The sequence below is a fragment of the Pygocentrus nattereri genome, chromosome 1 (assembly GCF_015220715.1).
Source record: "Pygocentrus nattereri isolate fPygNat1 chromosome 1, fPygNat1.pri, whole genome shotgun sequence".
NCBI classification, from domain to species: Eukaryota; Metazoa; Chordata; class Actinopteri; order Characiformes; family Serrasalmidae; genus Pygocentrus; species Pygocentrus nattereri.
This window is the reverse complement of record NC_051211.1, coordinates 20569668-20586545: the sequence shown is the minus strand read 5'-3', so window position 1 is coordinate 20586545 and position 16878 is coordinate 20569668. Positions and strand designations below refer to the sequence as shown.

General features: G+C 39.1%; 1 protein-coding gene across 1 annotated transcript in view; it reads left to right on the top strand.

Annotated features, from left to right (window-relative positions):
• Positions 1-16878, top strand: part of clcn1a (chloride channel, voltage-sensitive 1a) — a 47367-nt gene that overhangs the window by 2390 nt on the left and 28099 nt on the right. The window lies entirely within an intron of this gene.

The window sequence follows — 16878 nt, the reverse complement described above, 5'->3', positions numbered from 1 at the left end:
GTCGCCTCACAGCGAGGAGGGCCTGGGTTCGATTCCCCTGCCGGGGGACCAGGGTCCTCTCTGTGTGGAGTTTGCATGTTCTCCCTGTGTCTGCGTGGGTTTACTCCGGGTTCTCCGGTTTCCTCCCACAGTCCAAAGACATGCAGTCAGGCCAATTGGACATGCTAAATTGCCCCTGGGTGTGAGTGTGTGAGTGACTGTCTGTGTCTGTCTGTCTGCCCTGTGATGGACTGGCGACCTGTCCAGGGTGTATCCTGCCTTCCGCCCAAAGACTGTTGGGATAGGCTCCAGCATCCCCCCGCAACCCTGATGGAGAAGCGGCTTAGAAAATGGAAGGATGGAATTTATTTTGTTGGAAACTTCAGGTTTATTAGAATGAGATGATGTTTGATTGCATGCACTGTTTGACAGTAGGGCTCTTTTAGATGATTGATTGAATCTCTGGCTTTGGAATCAGTGGTGAAAAGGCAAATAAATCTATGTCTTAAAGTAATGAAGTTCAAATGGTAGGTTAACAGAACATTAGACAGATTTTTGCTCTATTATGTTGATACTAGAAGTTCAGTTTGTTCAAAAGGCAGCCCAGTTACTTTTATCTCTCCTATTATCCTTGGGGTTAATCTGACCCCATTCAATGTGTAACATCTACAAATTAATGATTGCCATAATTTTTTGCAAAGAAACAAAATACCTAACACATAAATGTGGGTAACAATTTACAAAAATTACAATCATTTAAATTTGCTTAGGTCAAATTGGCGCCAAGAAAATGTTAGTAAAGTTGATGATAATAGAACAGTATTTACAGATTTTACAGTCTATTTATAACACATTTTTTTACTAAATCTGAAAGTGCTTTACACAGGAAGATTACTAAAAACCTTGACAAGACAAAATACTTCAGTCTAAATTGAACAACACCACAATTACAAACAACAGGAGCAAATGAGCCACAATTGTACCCTTAAACAATGTATATTTTTAATCTGTTTTTAATAACACCTGTCAAACGTGCATTTATAGTATTCTCTTAAATAGTTATTTTTGTTAAGGAGTTTAGGATCTACATAAATAAAAATAGAGGTGGCAGTAGTCATATTTTGTGTGAACAGTATAAAAAAGAGAGAACTTGTATCTGTGAGTTAAATTTATTCTACACTCTAAACCAAAATTTTACAGTAGCATCATATATTCTTCTTGAACTTAATCAAAAGAATAAATAGTTGCATGAGCCTAGTTTAACTATGTCAGATAATACTATGCAGCCAAGTAGAGTTAGCATGTACAGGCTGTGTTGCCTCAAAACGACTGCTTTGGTTTTTTTTGAGTACCTCATACATTCTATGAACTGCTTCACAGCCTAACGTTTAATTTTGAAATATGTGTGTGCTTGTGATGGATGGAGGTTTATTCATCCTGACTGTCCACAGTGGAGTGCCACTTTATACGCGAAGATAAATATAAACATTCATCGACGTGTGAAGGGGGAAACCCGATCATGCATTGCAAATATATTTGTTAATCTCTGGTGGTCACATGGGGGATCACCCTGGCCCCGAATGCTCCACAACATCTGGAAAGGGTGTATGACTGTTCTGACTGGGGAAAAGCTGAGGGAGACATGTGAGTGCTGCCGTTTTATATGTTGAGTGAGTAATGAGTGAGTAATGTGTGTAGGATTGTTTTATGTACAACACTATGCAAAAGTCAGAAATCACCCTTTTAGTTGTTGAATTTTAGCTTGGACAAGCTTATTTTTCATTGCCAGGAAACAAATGTTTAACAGGAAATTATGCAAAGCTTTCAACAATATATAGAATTTCATATCTGTTAATATTTAATTTGTTTACTTTTGTGCACTTTGTGTACTTTTACTGCCACTTTGTCTCTTTCATCCTTCAATCTTAAAACCAGTGAGTTACAGCTGTGTCCTCCCAACAAAAGGTGTTCCCAGAGGTGTTACTGACATTATGTTCCCCTTTAACGAGGGGCTTCTCAAATGACCAAAGGAGACATGTCTGTACGATTGCACTTCCACTTGCACAAGGAAGGGGAAGGTCAAAGTAAAATAAGGGAAAAAAAACAGATGTTGACAAAATGAGAGTAACAGCCATGCAAGACCTCATAGACCACTAAAACTATAAGAAGATAATGCTATAGGTGAGAAGGGATATGTACTAGCTATCAGTAAGCCATTACTGAGAAGAGGAAATAAGCAGAAGAAAATTTGCACTATAACATCAATGTTGGACATCTGAAGGGTGAAGATTTATTTATTTATTTATTTATTTAAATTTGAGATCTTTGGAAGTAACAGAAGGCAGTGGTTTCACTGAAGCAATAAAAGACTCTTCATGTCTAAAACAATCGACCAAACACAGGAGGCTTGGTGCAAGTTTAGGGATGTATAACAACATCTGAAGTTGGGGATTTGTTTTTTATTGAAGGAAACATGAATGTTGATAAGTACAAACATATTTTAACACAAAATGTAGTGTTCTCTGGAAAACATTTGAGAACGTTCTGCTGAGAAAATGCAACCAACTTCTAATACTAAACAAAAATTTTATTTGTGGAAAACTGAAAGCAAGTCTCCCAAGGAAATTGGAAGGTTTAAATGTACAGTACTGTGCAAAAGTCATAGGCACCCAAGAAAATTGTGTAAAATATCTTAGCTGTAATATGTTTTTGCCAATAAAACTGCTGTGTAATATTTGAATAAATACATAAATATACATAAACATAAATTCCATAACATGTTTTTTCTTTGTTTTTAAAAAGTTTTTAGAAGAATTCAAATTTATCCTTAAATCTGGATGTGTGTATACTTAAATATGGCAATTTTCTGCTAATTTTAGCCACAATTTCTATGTATAAACCCCACATTTTGACGTTGTGTGTACGTCTGTGTCTCTTCAGCAAAAGAGATTTGCATACATTTGCAAGGTTTTGGTGCCACTGGTCACAGTGAACACTGTTTATGTTGTCACCTTGGAAGCAGAGGCTAAACTCAGATGTGTCAGCTTTACTCCACACGTGGTCTTCCTTCCACTGTTCAGCGCCCACTCATTTCAAGGCTGTTCAGATTTATTGTCATTAATAATTGTAACTGCTTTATACCTGATGTTATATATTACTATCACAATCACTGCCACCTTACTATACTCATAAGTACTTAAATCCTATGTAAATACTGTAAATTTCTCTATATTGTCTTAAATTATTAGTAAAGTGTTTATTTTTCATAAGCGGCTGCAACTGTAACAACTGCAATTTCCCCCTGGGATCAATAAAGGAATCTGAATCTGAATCTGAATTAAACCTGTTGAAGGAAATATATTTTTAAACGCTGTTAGTATATTCTGAAATAGAAGTGTAATATATTGCAAAACAGTACTGTGCAGAAGTTAGAGACCACCATTTTATTTTGTTTAAATGCCCATTTTGCTTGAACTTTAAGGGAACGTTATTACTTTTTCAAAACATAATTAACAGAATTGCACAAAAATCTCAACAACCAAATACAATTTTTTTCATTATTTCTAGCAGGGATGTTTTTCCACACTTGCCAAGTTTAGTCTTAGAAGTTGGTTGCAGTTTCTGCTTCTTGTTACAGTAATTCCAATTACAGACTAGACTCAGTCCATTAAGTCTTTTTCTCTATCTCAGATTTCCATTTTTAGTGTTATAGTGCAAATTTTCATCTTTTTTGTCTAATTCCTTTTCTCAGTAACAGCTCCTTGACAGCTACATGTCCTTTCTCATCTTCTCATAGCGGTAGGAAGGATAGATGAAAGGAAGAACAGAGCTTTTATTTTCTCCTCTCTCTCAAAGATAAAAGCTTTATGTACTGATGATGACTGGTTTGGTGGTCTACCAGATCTTGCTTAGTTGTTAGGAGCCCAATTTTTCCATCTTTTTTCCATCTTTTTGGAGCCTTTTCCTTTGATTTCCCCCTTCCCTATGCAAACGGATTATTTTATATTTAATGTCCTCAGACTCCTCTTTTAGCCATTTTACATGCACAAGAAAAAGAAGCTAAGGTGTGTTTGGGTAGTTGCTTGTGTGAATGTTGTGAGTGTCTTTTTGAAGGGGAACATAACGTGTAGCTGGTTGGTTTTAAGATTGGAAGAATGGATGAGTTAAGTCTTTTGTGATGTTGGGATCTGTGGGACCCATTTTCAGTGTTTACCAAAAGAAAAGGGATGCGATAAATTATTATTTCAACCTCAGATTCCTTGGCCTTTGCTCATTTTCAGTGACTTCACACTGTACACCACACATTTTTATTACACGTGGTGTTGGTGTGCACCCGTGGGGAATACAATTAGAAACAGAAATTAAACAAACAAAAAATGACAACAGCAATAAATGATTTTGTTTGCATGGGTATACCAGAACAGTGCAACAGATTTTTATTCCCACTGGTGCAGCAAGAATGAAATGATCATTACTGCAGTTCAGCAATACAGTGTTCAAGAACAGTGTTCACCAGCGGTTCTCAAACTGGGGGCCACAGGGTGGCATTGAGGGCGGGGCATTTGGAAACATCTCAGAAGTTGTATTTCTACTTAGTAATTTTTAATTGTGTAAGTTTCTTACATCTACATCATGTTTTAAAAAGTGGCCCTTGTTTGAAAATGGCAGACTTTATAAAATCTTATTAAAATAAATCATTTACCAACCAATCACAGTTCACAGTAACAGAACAAGGCCATGTCTCTTCTATGTGCAGGTCACCTTTAGCTACACAGAAACCAGGCAAAATGGCTAATTGACTCTGCTAAGTCAAGGTCCTTGGTGGGGGCATATACTCTCCAAAAAGGGGATCTTGGAGAAAAAGTTTGAGAAATGCTGGTGTAGACAAATACTAAATTGCAGAACATGGAAAGTTAGGGCAGTACATATAATGTAATGCTGAATGCTGCAAGCCAGTAGATGTAGTCTTATATAGTGAACTTGTGCCAGGCACTTGAGGAAAGAGCCAGGTTGAATGGGCAGCCACGCAAGGATACAGTGACAAGTGTAGTCATGACCAGAAGAGCATATGGCTTCAACGGAGCATCTATTTTAGAAGACCTTCAAGAGAATCACATTTGACATGACATCATGTGATGACAGTGGATTTGTCTGGCTGTTCTTCATTTAGCCCATTCCGATCAACAGTGACATGCAATAGAGATTCCAGTGCTCTGTTCACATACTGACATACTACTGTCATGACTGCTGGGGAGAATTTGTAATTCATGTGATGGGTCAGTTAATGTTGTGTTTACGTTGCGCTTTAATTCTGCTTACACTGTAATGGTTTCATTCAAAAGATACAATTCTAGTTTTTCTGTAATATTTCATGCAAGTGTAGTGACCTTTGCCCACCTCTAGCTTCCTTCTGACATTTGATTCCATCAAAGCAATGATACTGATAGCATCTTAGCATGGTTTCCCTCCCCCTCCCAACACCCTGACCAATTATCGAGCAAGAACACCCATCATCACCTCTGCTACTGGTTACATGTGCATGTGTGTCAACAGACAACCTCCTTCTTCTCGCTTTACTTTCTAACTTTACCTTTCAGACCGTTTGGACCAGTTGCAAGACAATCACTTAAGAGTCATTTCAGTTTGTCCATGATGGAAACTCATATTTATGTTTACACAAGTGAGGTAGTTCCAAAATCTGGCAGTACTGGAGCTTATTTAAATCATCAACTAGTAATTAAATCAAGCTTTCAACTAATAACACATTTTTTTTCTTTTAGAAACTACGTAATACTTTTTTTTCCCCTTTGGTGTTTCTGCAAAACAAATAGTCATGTTTGCTTTCATGGTTCTATAAAATCCTGACAAATAAAATCACATCCTATCTTAGCCTGAACAGCATTTTACAGACTTTGAATATTTATCAGTGTTTCCAACTGAATATCTCTATACTTGTTCTCAACATTTAAAGTAAGGTCAAGTCAAAGTTTATTTATATGGTGCTTTGTACAACAGGCGTTGTTACAAAGCAGCCTTACAGAAACAGACCAATCTCTATGGACCCCTCCTTCAGTTGGTATGTGATTGGTTCCTAGACGCCTCACGGTTGTAAAAATATGGCGCTTTGAGATAAGATTAATCTTTTTTAATCATCTGTATTTCTGTTTCATAAATAAGCATAAGTTTAAGTATTTTGGTTTCTGCAGTTCAAAATATAAGAAGTAGGTGGCTGTGATATAACTGTGTACTGGTGAGAGTGCAAATTAGTTGAAATCAGCTGTGGCTTAAAGCTAGGCTTCTAAGCCGTACTTACATGTTTGAGATGATTCATCTAATTTGTCTTGCCTCCCTTCAACATCTTGAAACTTATTCAAACCAGCCTTTAAAAAAAAGACAGAAGAAGTCATTTATAGTAATTACTGAACAGCTCACACCAGTAACTAAACAATAAAACAGTTAACATGTTCAGGCAGTACATAAAAAAGGAATGAGGTTCTGATGATGTCCTTAATAAATGATCAGGAAAAGCAATTATTAAGAGATAGAGAGATCACTACAGAGAGGGTGAAAGACAGACAGGGCGGGGTGATAGGTGGGGAAGTGAACGTTGGGTCACACACAGTCTAAAAATAGGCCAGCGGGTTGTGTTACAGAGGGAGAGAGTAAAGGGGTAGCTCCAATGGGGGAAGGAGGGGGTATCCGGATGGAGGTTTAGGGGCAGACAGGGAGAGAGGAGAGAGGCGGGGGTGAAATATGGAGAAAGATAGGGATTAAATGTACTGTGGGAACGGGTGAAAGTAAGGGGATCGACTGAAGGAATGGAGAGAGAGAAATGTGTTATGAGTAACCAAGACACATGATAAACCTATCAGTGGCCCAGTTACAATTCCAGAGATGAAAACTGAGAATCGTAATCCAATGAGATATAGAATTGCAAATGCTGATAAATATTAGCATATTAATAGGTCTGACTAAACATACATATATACACACACACATATATATATAAATAATATATATATATATACATATGAATGAATTAATCACATTTTATTATTTATACACAAATACTTTTTCTATGTTATGAAAGCACTGACATGTAGAAAGCAGTATTTTTCCAGGATATACCCAGTAATTCAAGCAAGCTAACTAAGAGGTGTTTTCACAGTGTATGTATCTCCTTGGTGATGTTCATATTTAGCCTTGCCTGGCATAGCGCAGCTTATAGAATCAGCCACATAATGTGAACATAATCACCACTGATGCTCCTAACGAAAGAGCAGTGACTCCACCATGTGAGGCCATTGCCTACACTGTGAGAATACAATACAAAACTGAGGTGTTTATAGACTCCTGGGCTCGAGCATGGGCCAAGGCCAAAATACAGTGGGGAAAAAAAGTATTTAGTCAGTCACCAATTGTGCAACTTCTCCCCCTTAAAAAGATGAGAGAGGCCTGTAATTGACATCATAGGTAGACCTCAACTATGAGAGACAAAATGAGAAAAAAAATTCAGAAAATCCCATTGTCTGATTTTTAAAGAATTTATTTGCAAATAATGGTGGAAAATAAGTATTTGGTCTCCTACAAACAAGCAAGATTTCTGGCTGTCACAGACCTGTAACTTCTTCTTTAAGAGGCTCCTCTGTCCTCCACTCATTACCTGTATTAATGACACCTGTTTGACCTCGTTATCTGTATAAAAGACACCTGCCCACAGCCTCAAACAGTCACACTCCAAACTCCACTATGGTGAAGACCAAAGAGCTGTTGAAGGACACCAGAAACAAGATTGTAGACCTGCACCAGGCTGGGAAGACTGAATCTGCAATAGGCAAGCAGCTTGGTGTGAAGACATCTACTGTGGGAGCAATAATCAGAAAATGGAAGACCTACAAGACCACTGCTAATCTCCCTCGATCAGGGGCTCCATGCAAGATCTCAGCCCGTGGGGTCAAAACGATCACAAGAACGGTGAGCAGAAATCCCAGAACCACACGGGGGGACCTAGTGAATGACCTGTAGAAAGCTGGGACCAACGTTACAAAGGCTACTGTCAGTAACACACTACGCCGCCAGGGACTCAGCTCTTGCAGTGCCAGATGGGCACTTCAAACTTCAGACGAGCGCATCTGAAGTTTGCTAGAGAGCATTTGGATGTTCCGGAAGAGTATTGGGACAATGGTTTCATCTGACCATGTGACAAAGTAGAACTGTTTGGTCGTGTTTGGAGGAGAGTGAATGCTGAGTTGCATCCAAAGAACACCATACCAACTGTGAAGCATGGGGGTGGAAACATCAGGCTTTGGGGCTGTTTCTCTGCAAAGGGACCAGGACGACTGGTCCGTGTACATGAAAGAATGAATGGGGCCATGTATTGTGAGATTGAGTGCAAACCTCCTTCCATCAGCAAGGGCTGTCTGGGTCTTTCAGCATGACAATGATACCAAGCACACTGCCAGGGCAACAAAGGAGTGGCTTCGTAAGAAGCATTTCAAGGTCCTGGAGTGGCCTAGCCAGTCTCCACATCTCAACCCCATAGAAAACCTTTGGAGAGAGTTGAAAGTCCGTGTTGCCCGCCAACAGCCCCAAAACATCTCTGCTCTGCATGGAGGAATGGCCCAACATACCAGCAGCAGTGTGCCAACCTTGTAAAGACTTACAGAAAACATTTGACCTCTGTCATTGCCAACAAAGAATATATAACAAAGTATTGAGATGAACTTTTGTTATTGACCAAATACTTAATTTCCACCATTATTTGCAAATAAATCAGACAATGTGATTTTCTGAATTTTTCCTCATTTTGTCTCTTATAGTTGAGGTCTACCTGTGATGTCAATTACAGGCCTCTCTCATCTTTTTAAGTGGGAGAACTTGCACAATTGGTGACTGACTAAATACTTTTTTCCCCCACTGTATAATGGTTTTTACGAATGGTTTTGGCCTAATTTAAACCTTGTAGAGAATATTTAGTCTCACATTAACCACAAACTAGCTTGGCAATGTCTTTCAACTGTGTGAAGCTATCAGTAGCCACGTTTACATGCAGCCTGATAATCTGTTAATAATCCGACTAATAGCTTAATTGGAATAGAATACGTCCATGTAAACACCTCAGTTGGAATAGTCTAGTCCGATTGAGGCCATTCGGAATACAATTTCTATCCGACTCACCGAGGTGGGTAAACCTGTAAATAATCCGTTAAATATTAGAATAATATCCGTGTAAACGCCTGAATCCGATTACACTCCGACCCGATCGTGTGAGTCCGTTCTGCGCATGGGCGGCGCGTCATAGCGAAAGGTTTATACCGGTCAGCATGGCGGAGCTGAAGCTGGTCAGCAGAGGAGACGAGGTTTATACTCTGAGCTTTAAAAGACGGCGGCGGGACGGACGGCCAGCTTATGAGTCTCAGAGCACGACGTCTTCCTTTATAAGTGCATGTGAAGGACGTTTCTCTGAGTCTGACGTCAGTTTAAAGCCATTAAAAACACAAGCGCGCCAACTGGAACTCATCTCACGCGACTAGACCTCACGTGATGCTCGCTGTCATGGTAACGTTCACTCTCAGCGCTGCTCCACGCATGCGTGTCATTTTGCGTCAGATTACTTATAGTGGGCACGTAAAGGAAAATTTTCATCAGATTATTGAACAGAGTGAGCAGATAAATACATCAGTCTGAATCTGTAATCCGACTTTATTCAATCGCATTGGCAAAAAATCTTTGCTTTTAAACACAGCCAGTGCTGAGTGGCCAAATACGGACTCTTCTTTATGTAAAATATTGTCTGTAGGTTCACCCACAAAACCTCAACCTTTGATAAAATCAAAGGAATAATATCACGTACTAAGTTACTTTATTGATTTGTTTGATGATTTATTGTTGTTTTTTGCCCAGCAATATATTGGCTCTGCATGTGTGGTATGGCCAGTACAGCAGAGAATTCAAGGTAGCTAGAGTTTACTTTCTAAGTGTAAAAAGTCAAATCTAGCTCATCACCTGCTGTTTCATTTCAAGTGGTTAAAGCAGAAAGTATGACAAAGCCATCCATCCAACCATCCATTTTCTAAGCCGCTTCTCCCTCAGGGTCCCGGGGGGGTCTTCGGGCGGAAGGCAGGATACACCCTGGACAGGTCGCCAGTCCATCGCAGGGCAGTATGACAAAGCGTTGCAACTGAAATCTCATAATTTGATCCAAGCATGATGCTTTTACCGCCCTGCTAATTTCTTTGCTAACTGCATTTCCTTAAATGTTTCTGCAGTATTGACTGACTTTTTTAGCAGTAGGCTAATGCTTAGTTATCAGTGTTGTAAATCTGTTCATGTCAGTGAGAAATGGTCCTAGTGTTCACATAAATTTATATTTTCATGAATTGTGTTTATAAATTTATATTTTAGTTTGTTGGCCTTTAAAATTTATGGAGTATTAAAGTTGTACGTAACCCCTTAAAATCCCAGGCTGCTGAGCAGGGTTTGTCAGGTTCATGGAGTTACACATGTGACAAACTAAAAATCAACATAAAGTGTCGTAGTACAGTGTTGGGCCACCAAGAACCACTACAACACAGAAGCCTACAATTGTCCAGAATGTCTTGGTATGCTGAAGCATTAAGATTTTCTTTCACTGGAAATAAGTGGTCTAGGCCAACCCCTGAAAAACAACCCCATAGCATTATCCCTCCTCCACCAAACTTTGCAGTTGGTGTAATATAGTCAGGCAGGTAACGTTCTCCTGGCATTTGCCAAACCCAGACTCATCCATTAGGCTGCCAGATAGAGAAGCATGATTCTTCACTCTCCAGAGTCCAGTGGCAGTGTACTTTACATCACTCCATCTGATGCCTGGCATTGTGCTTGGTGACGTAAGGCCTGCATGCAGCTCTTTTAACTTTGTGGTCTGCACATTCATGTCTGAGATGCAACAGCTGAATTCAAGGTCCCAGTACTTTTGTCCATATAGTGTATAATTATTCACAATAAGTTTGTACTGTTTGGAAGTGACCCTTCCTGCAAAATGTTCCTCTTGAAACAGTGACCAGTTGAGGAGTTTGTTGTGGAAGTTCCTGCCATCTTTTGAAGTTACTTAGATCTTTTACTCTTGCAATCTTCATCCAAGATTGTGATCAACTGGATATTCTTAGGATTTTTATACTAATTGTTGAATTGTTGTTTTATTGAGTTATTAGTACACCTGTCTGAAAACATCTGCATTCATATGCAAATCCACTCATTTATCTGGCTGCTCCTGTAATTTGCCTGTAATTCAGAACCCAAAATTACACCCAAATTCCTCTCTACCGGTTTTACCTTTGTGGCTAGATTTCCAACTATTCTTTTCCTGGTAGTACTGGCCCCAACAAGATTTTCTGTTTTGTCTGCATTAATCTTAAGGAATTTTCTATTCATACAGTAAACAGTACTCTGTATGCAGCCTGTCGGGCATTTAAGGCACATAACACTAATCGAAGATATTAACTATTTAATTATGGACATCACCTCACCTATCTCACAATACACTGAGCTGTTCACATATTCATACTAATGGATCATCATCATAGGCTTCTGTGGCACTGATGGTTTTCACTTTGATTTGCTCCCATCAGTATTCATAGACCTGTTTCTCTGAAAGGCCTGTAACAGTGGTTATTGGTTTTCACTGGTTAATCTAAATGCTTCTGTCCAATGACTGTTACTTTCTTTTTTCTATATTTAATATGTATATTTTTTGTAAAATCTTATGCTTTATTTATATTGCTCTTGTGTTATTTTTTTGCTATCTGTTGTTGACCAGAGGACAATGGGTTCCCCTTTTGGGTTTTGGTTCCTCTCAAGATTTCTTCCTCTTGCGCTTAGTTTTATTTTGCCACTGTCGCTTGCTCATTTGGGGCTTGGACCCAGATTTTCTGGAAAGCTGCTTTGTGACAACAAACTTCATAGGAAGTTTGTTCCTCTGCTGCAGTTCCAGCCTACTCCTCTGGACTTTACACTAGATTTTAGTACATTACTGTGAGTATGTGTGGATTTAGAAAATTAGTAAGGACAGATGAAGTTTTTTTTTTTTTTTTTTGAAGTGCTGGTGTTGGTTAGGTACTAATGTTCATTAGTTGGATGATTAATTTGGGATGACTAATGCCAGTGCAGCTCATACCAAAGGTATTTGGTGGTGCTTGATCACTCCAGAAAACACACTTCCACTTCTCCGTAGTCTAATGTTGAAGCCTTTTGTACCCCTCTAGCTGGCACTTGGCATGGTGACTTGGCATGTGCACAGTTGAACAAGTGTCAGCGGGGGATGCAACTTAAAGTAGCTGAATAGACTAAGTAGAAAAGTCACGATTGGCTCCTCCCACTCCATGTGCCTTTTTGTTTTGGTTTGTCCATGCGCGTTTGTTTTGGTTTAAGTCCTGCCCCCTGTTTGGTTGCTCTGCCCCTGATTGTGTTCACCTGTCCCTCATTACCCTTTGTTATTTAAGCCCTGTGTTGGCCCTTAGTGTTTGCCGGTCTTTGTATGAATGTATCGGTCTTTGTTGTATGTCCTTGCCCTGTTTGAATCTGTCTATAGTTTGTCATATCTGAACCCCGATCTGTCCGTATTGGCTCTTTGACCCTGGACCGTATTGACCACGACCCTGGATTTGCCCTTAATAAAGTCGCTTACCTCCGCACATGCGTCCGCCTTAGTGTATGTAAAGCTGAGTGTCATCTGGAAAACTTCACTGATGCCATTATGTAATTTTACCAAGTTCAGTGTATATATAGAGAGAAAAGAAGGGGGTCAAGAACCTGTGGAACATCTATAAGAATGTCATAATAAAGTTCTTTCTGTCACTTTGTTCCCATCAGCATTGACTCTGAGGTTATTAACTACTACACAGTTTATGGCTAGATATATAAATCCTGACTGAAACACTAAGCTCTATTATTTAGCTGCTTAAAGTACTGATGGTGTGTCCAGACTAATTTTAAAGGGTTAAATTGAGTTTGTGACAAAAAAGTTTTGTGTCTTTATAGCATTTAAAAAAAAAACAACAAAAACAAGATAGAAAATCACAGCACAAGTAGGTATAGCATACATTTTTAATATTTTCAAGACTGTCAGCGCAGGCTCACATCTACACAGACTGCATTATCAAAAGGTGTCCTTCACAGGTCTCACCACACAAGTATGTGTTTAAGTTGTGAGCAGCAGGGCAATGAAAGCATTCTCAAATACACAGTGCTATATAAACATTACACTTTACAGGCTGTATCGTACCACTTCTGGTATAGGCAAATGTATAGTTTGAAGCTGGACATGCACAGAAGATGGAAATGATCAGTCACCAGTAGCACAGCATGACAGATAATACACATCTCTCTCTCTACAGCTGACAACCTAATAACCAATCACGTAGCAACTTTAGGAGGAGAACACCCAAGATGGCTGGTCAAATTTCTGTGGGATCTGGTACCCCCCCACACATACTACTGTAAAGGAGCGCATATGGTGATTGGCTGAAATCAGTCTGACTGAAGGGTTATTTTTCTTAAATCATGGTCTGTCTGAGTGAATTGTAGTGTCCTTTTCACAAAGGCCAAAATGAGAATTCATTAAAAATAAGACCCTTTGGAAATGTGGTGTGTGGATTTTGATGACAAAAATGAATGAGAGACACTATAGGCCAGTGTTGTAATGATGGGAAGCGATGTTGAGGCGGACACATGTGCAGAGACAAGCGAGATTTATTATGGGTAAATCCAAAATCAGGGTCAAGACAGTCCAGGTTTAACACGGAGAAATGGAGGGAAAGACATAACGAGATACATACAGAAATCCAAATACTTCAAACCGAACAAATATCAAACATAGACCAGGGCAAACACAGGGCTTATATAACAGAAGCAAGATGAGGGACAGGTGTGAAACAGGTGGTAACAATCAGGGGTGGAGTCAGACAACAAGGGGGCTGGACTGAACCAAAACAAAAGCACATGGAAGATCAAAAGTAAACAAAAAGCACATGGAGGAGTGGGAGGAGCCAATCGTGACAAGTGTACAATGTCAGAACTAGCAAAATGGCATAACATTTTATTTTACTGTCCTTCAAGTTTGAGGTAAGTGTGAGATACAAACTATAAAGTAATTGTATAATTATTTTGTTTAGAATAATGGTAAGCACTTAGGCAGTCTAACTAAAAGACATTTCATTTAGTTAGACTGTGTTGGTATTTACCACCATGTTACTCAAATGTATTGCCTAGTATTTTGAGTTTCTGCCTCAAAAAGAAAGTGTGACCTAAAGGGTCCTGACTTTGTTACTCTTAAATGAAAAAAAGCTGTATTTGTTCAATTGCTTTTAACTAAAAAAGAAGTTTCAGCCATTCAGGTTTTTAAAAATAAAAGGTCAAAAACATTTGGTTTTGGTTTTGGTTTAAGATAAGTGTGTGTGTGTGTGTGTGTGTGTGTGTGTTTGTGAGCTGTTGGGCATGTTAGGGTGTGAGAAAAGTCAGTGTGAAGTGAGAGGGTATCTATTTCCCACATGTCTGAGTCTGGTCCAGAAGGTTATAAATCTAAATGCAGACTGAGCACTCTTCCACGCTGTACACATTTTCAAACGTTTTATTCTACTTAAGATCTGTTTTGGTAGTATCAGTTACCACCTTTACCACCCACACCTTTGAAACAAAAAACTTCACATTGTTTATATTAATATTATTAATAAATAGTCTTAATGTTAATAATAAAATAACACCGTATTCCTTGATGTAAATTGCACATCAAAAGTCAAAGGACATCCTGACTTTTCTTGAAATGTGACCAGTAATGTTTGATTGTTATTGTTACTTTTCAATAATGTAAAATGTTGCAAGTTTTGCCTGAAGAGTAAGTTAAGAGTTCTCTTTTCCAAACTGTCCTAAAAAACATGTATTGAAAATGTGGTTTAAACTCACTGAAAGGCTGAGTGCTGATGAATGCTGACAACACAAAGGGGGTAAAGGATATGGCATTATTCATAAGATGGGATGTAACGTTCCCTTAATTTTGTAAAAATGGTAGCTAAATTAATATTTACATATATACATACATACGTTTTAGTACATTATTGTGAGTATGTGTGGATTTAAACATTAGCAAAGTCAGATGCAGATGCAGAAGTTGTTTTTTCACAAGTGCTGGTGTTGGTTAGGTACTAATGTAGGTACATTTCCTTTAAGTTTGCCAAAATAAATATTAAGATTTAAACATTTAACATGTTAAGTTATTGTAAAATGTATTATTAACTGACAATGACAATGTCCTCTTTTATTAAAACCTTTCTCATAAATTGTTATCAGCCATGACAAGCAGTAAAATCCATTAAACCCCGAGGGCCTGTATAAGGACCCACACCGCAGTTCCTCACTTTCTATTAGTTTACACATATATAACTATATATTACACACACACACACACACACACACATTCACAACATGCACTATTATTGCCAAACGTATTCACTCACCCATCCAGTTAATTGAATTCAGGTGTTCCAATCACTTCCATGGCCACAGGTGTATAAAACCAAGCACCTAGGCCTGCAGACTGCTTCTACAAACATTAATGAAATAATGGGTCACTCTCAGGAGCTCAGTGAATTCCAGCAAGGTACCATGATAGGATGCCACCTTTTTGCCAAATTTCCTCACTACTAAATATTCCACAGTCAACTGTCAGTGATATTATAACATAGTGGAAGCAATTGGGAACGACAGCCACGGAGTGGTAGGCCATGTAAATTGACAGAGCAGGGTCAGCAGATGCTGAGGCACATAGTGCGCAGAGGTCGCCAATTTTCTGCAGAGTCAATTGCTACAGACCTCCAAACTTCATGTGGCCTTCAGATTAACTCAAAAACAGCATAGAGAGCTTTATGGAATGGGTTTCCATGGCCGAGCAGCTGCATCCAAGCTTTACATCACCAAGCGGATGCAAAGTGTCGAATGCAGTGGTGTAAAACTTGCTGCCATTGGACTCTAGAGCAGTGGACATGTGTTCTCTGGAGTGACGATTCACGCTTGTCCATCTGGCAATCTGATGAGTCTTGGTTTGACAGTTGCCAAGCTGATGGTACTTGTCTGACTGCATTGTGCCAAGTGTAAAGTTTGGTAGAGGGGGGATTATGGTGTGGGGTTGTTTTTCAGGAGTTGGGCTCAGCCCCTCAGTTCCAGTGAAAGGAACTCTTAATGCTTCAGCAGACCCTATGGATTAAGAATGGGATGTCACTCACGTTCATATGTGTATGAAGGCAGACAAAGAAATACTTCGTGTATATACAATAAAAATATCTTAAATTATGTTTATATATATATATATATATATAGTATCTCTCAAAAGTGAGTACACATGTCTGCAAATATATTTTCATGGGACAACACTATAGAACACTATATATTTACTGTCCTCTGAAAATAATTCAACAGAATGCCATTAATATCTCACAGTCAGCATGTCCAAATTGTGCTCAAAATGTCATTTTGTGTGAACACCATTATTGTCTAGCACTGCCTTAACCCTCTTGGGCATGGAATTCACCAGAGCTGCACAGGTTGCCACTGGAATCCTCTTCCACTCCTCCATGATGACATCACAACGCTGGTGGATTTTAGACTCCAGGTGCTCAATTGGATTTAGGTCTGGAGACATCCTTGGCCAGTCCATCACCTTTACCTTCAGCAAGGCAGTTGTCATCTTGGAGGTGTGTTTGGGGTCGTTATCGAGTTGCAAATCTACCATGCGGTCTTCAGCAAACTGTTACTGGGCTTTCTTGTGCATCAGCTTCAAAAGAGGCTTCCTTCTAGGATGATGGCAGACCAAGTCGATGCATTGTCCCACATATGGTCTGAGCACTGACAGGCTGACCTCCCACTTTTTCA